This window comes from Gastrolobium bilobum, unplaced genomic scaffold (genome assembly GCF_033153095.1).
Source record: "Gastrolobium bilobum isolate Gb01-03AN ecotype WA unplaced genomic scaffold, APGP_CSIRO_Gbil_v1 utg10233, whole genome shotgun sequence".
Taxonomy (NCBI): Eukaryota; Viridiplantae; Streptophyta; class Magnoliopsida; order Fabales; family Fabaceae; genus Gastrolobium; species Gastrolobium bilobum.
The window spans coordinates 70,176-74,174 of record NW_026896849.1 but is presented as its reverse complement, the minus strand read 5'-3'; the positions used below and the strand labels follow the sequence as shown (position 1 = coordinate 74,174).

Here is a 3,999-nt window from a genome sequence, read left to right as displayed (position 1 = left end):
TATATCCCGAATATCCATCAAGGAAGCAGAAGTATTCTTTTCCTACTAGGTGGTCTAGCATCTGATCTGTAAAAGGAAGTGGGAAATGGTCCTTCCTGGTGGCATTGTTGAGCTTCCTGTAATCTTGGCAGATTCTCCATCCTGTAACCTTTCTCACAGGTATCAGCTCATTCTTTTCATTCTTTTCCACTGTGATGCCTCCCTTTTTGGGGACGCATTGGATAGAACTTACCCAACTGCTGTCAGATATTGGGTATATGATCCCTGCATCCAGCCATTTGATGACTTCCTTTCTCACCACTTCTTTCATTATAAGGTTCAATCTTCTTTGATGCTCCACTGAAAACTGTTACGATCAGTCAATAATATTTTATGCATACAAAATGAGGGACTGATACCTTTGAGATCAGCTATGGTCCAACCGATTGCTCCTTGGTATTTTTTTAGCTTGTCAAGCAAAAATCCTTCTTGTTCCTTGGTAAGAAATGAAGAAATGATCACAGGAAGGGTTTTGTTGTTCCATAGATATGCATACTTCAAATGTTAGGGAATGGGTTTTAGTTCTAACTCAGGAGGTTTTTCTGAAGAAGGTCTTTTGGGCTGCTTCTCCTTTTCAGTTCTTATCAAAGGTTCAGGCCTTCTTTCTTGCAGATAACAACTCTGCTCTTCCTGTTGTGGGTCTTCTTCTTCTTCCTCGTATTCTTCTTCCTCTGTTTTTTTGCTATGCTGATTGTCTAACAAAGTGAGAGCAGAACATTCTTCCAAGTCTTCTCCTTCATCCTGGAACTTTATTGCTTTGACAATATTGAACTTGATCTCATCGTCATGAATTCTCATGGTTAGTTCCCCCTTTTGTACATTGATAACTGCTCCTCCAATTGCTAAGAACGGTCTACCCAGAATGATGGGAACGTCAACATCAGCTTCATAATCCAGAATGATGAAGTCAGCAGGTAAGATAAATCTATCTACTTTGACTAGCAGATCTTCAATCTTCCCTTCTGGCTTGATGATAGATCTGTCTGCCATTTGCAGGGTCACCGTGGTGGGTTTAGTTGGTCCAGTGGATAATTGTTTGAAGAAAGATAGGGGGATGGGATTTATGCTGGCCCCTAAATCACACAAGGCTTTCCCTTGGTACGTGTTTCCTATAATGCAAGGAATGATGAAGCTTCCTGGGTCCTGAAGCTTAGGTGGGAGTTTGCCTAAGTATTGGCAACTCTCTTGTGTCATTTTTACAGTCTTATATTCTGTTATTCCTCTTTTTTTTGAGAGGACATCTTTCATGAATTTTACATACCTGGACATGAATGTTGATGTGAAGTTGTTTTAAAATGTCCAGGAACTTTCCAAAGTGTTTATCCTCCTGTTGCTTTTTTGTTCTTTGAGGGAACAGAATTTTTGTTGATATTTTCCTGCTTTGAGTTGGACTGATTGGTTGGTTGTTGGCTTCCTTTTCAGGTTCTGGGTTCTGTTCGTCTGTGACTGGTAATTGTTGTTGTGCTTTTGGGGCTGCTTCAGGTGTTTCAGTTTGTTCTTTTTCCTTTGGTCGAACTGTGGGTTGTGCTATGGCTTTCCCACTTCTTAAGGTGACAACCTTGATTTGCTCTGACGGGGAGATAGGTGTTACTTTTGGCGAGGTTGTTGAAGGAACGTCAGTATTCCTTGCTAATGATCCTTGTGTTCTGGTTTGAAGGTTGGCAGGAATCTGCCCCGGATGGGACTCAATGTTCCTGACCACTGCATCATTCCTGGTGACATATTCCTTGACATAATTTTCCAGGGTATTGATGTATTGGTCATCTCTGTGGAACGGAACGTAGTTGTTTCTCCTTTGTTCAAACGTTCCACTGCTGCTGCTTTGCTGATATTGCTACTGTTGATTGTTGTTGAATGGTCTCTGGTTAATGGGTGGCCTCCATTAGGTGTTGTGGTTCTGATCCTTACTGATAGTTCCTCCAGGGCTTAAATGTGTATTTCGTCCTGCTTGTTGATTGTCTCTGGTGAAGTTCCTATTGCCAAAATTTTCTGCATAACACACCAATGCAGTGGATGGGCAGTCTGTTGAGTCATGAAGGTCACCACAGGCTGAGCATGGTTCTGTTTCAGTTGCTGTGAGTTGTAAGACTTCCATCCTTGGTGCTGCTTGGTCGGCTTTTAGGTTCTTCACTTCATTCATGTGTGATGCCAGCTGGGCTTCCATGGCAGTTTGTTTATCTAGTTCTAGCATGCCTGGCTTCCTTACTGGGCTCACTCTGTCTATTGGCCATTTGAGACATCTTTCAGCAGTCCCTTTTATGATTTCATATCTTGATTAAAGTGATCCTGTAAAGAAATATCCTTCTGCAGCAAAATCTAAGTGAGACTGAGAAGTATGATCAAGTCCTTTATAGAAAGATTGTAACACTCCCCAACTTTCTACCCCATGGTTTGGACATTTTCTTATGATGTCCTTGTATCTCTCCCATGCTTCATAGAGATTTTCTCCATAAAACATTCTAAAGTTAGAGATTTTTGCTCTAACATCTGCTTGTCGAGACATTGGGAGAAACCTCTCTATGAACTTGTTAGAGAGTTCTTCCCATGTGTGGATTGACCCAGGGGTGAGAATTTTCATCCATATTTTTGCTTTTAAGCCTAAGGAGTGATGGAACAACCTCATTCTCATGCTCTCTTCTGTTACACCCTCAGCTTTAAAATTGTCACAGATATCTTGGAATGTGGTGAGGTGTGTGTAAGGATCATCTGCAGGGAGTCCATTGAAGACTCCTACTTCCCTAATCATGTGAAACATGATATGTTTTAGTTCAAAATTAGGTGCTACAGGAGGGAGGATTACTCCCCTGTCTGGTCTGTTCCTGAAAGGAGCAGCCAAGGTTCTGAAGTTCTGTTCAGGGGGAACCTCTTCATTGTTATTATTGTGATCAGCCATGTTTTCAGGAAATCTTTCCCTGAGGTTCCTTCTTCTCCTATGGAGTGTGCATTCTGGCTCAGGGTCAAAGAGAAACTCAGGTACTTCAATGGAGTGGTTAGAGTCTGTTTCAAACTCTTCACTCATAAACCAATAACACAGGGTATATATATATGCACAGCAGATTCAATGATAAAGAGAAAAAAATATAAAAGTAAAGGCAGATATACAGTATATGTGTTAGAAAACAATGATAAGAATAATAGTTAGTGTTTCTATCCCCGGCAACGGCGCCAAAAACTTGTTGGGTGGTTTGCTGATGGTAGAAAATATAAGTTCTGATAGGGGACGTTCCTCTGTTCTTGCAGAACACAGATTCGTCCCTTAGTTTCAACCCAAGTGCGCAAGTGCACGCATCAAGTAATAAAGGGAGTATTAATGCTCAAATTATCGTTCCCACGAGGATAGAGTGCTAATTATTGTTTTATCACTGTTTATAAAGAGTGAAAATGAGAAGAAAAGTTAGTAAATGAACTGTCGGGTCAAACATTCCCTACTGTCTTGACAACATTCCTCAAGAACAGTAGGTTCAATCTGATGACAAACAATTGCTCGCTGCGTTATGTATGTGATCCTTCTTGTTTATAAGAATGTGAGATAATAATCATTGGAGTTTTAATAAGTACTAAATAAAATAAAATAAAACTACTAAAATAGAAATAACTATAATCAAGAGACAACAGGGTGGTGGTTAAAACAGTTTAACAGAAGGAACAGATTCACTGCTTCACTCTTAAAGGGGCTGTTTTCTCTGCTCAAGACTTAGCACCTTTTGGCTTTGTCCTAGTTTCTTTGCCTGCTAACTCTGATTTCTCAGCTCATGGTCTAGATGGCTCACAAGTTTCCATATTCCTATGGCTCCCTTGACTCCAACAGGTACTTAGTTCAGAACCTTAAAATGGACGAGTTGGCCCCTTATTCCTAAGGTGACCAGTAGCGTTTTTGCCATGATATCTACCTTCCTCCAATGGCTAAGCTGTCTGAAATCCCTTCCTTATGGAAGTTCCTTTCTTAGTATGTACCCAATT

At 40.7% G+C, this 3,999-nt stretch overlaps 1 non-coding gene across 1 annotated transcript; it reads left to right on the top strand.

Annotated features, from left to right (window-relative positions):
* The first annotated feature begins 2,420 nt into the window (after positions 1 to 2,420).
* Positions 2,421 to 2,527, top strand: LOC133302364 (small nucleolar RNA R71). Its single transcript, XR_009750335.1, has one exon. It is a non-coding gene; the product is annotated as a small nucleolar RNA R71 (small nucleolar RNA).
* The last annotated feature ends 1,472 nt before the right edge of the window (positions 2,528 to 3,999 follow it).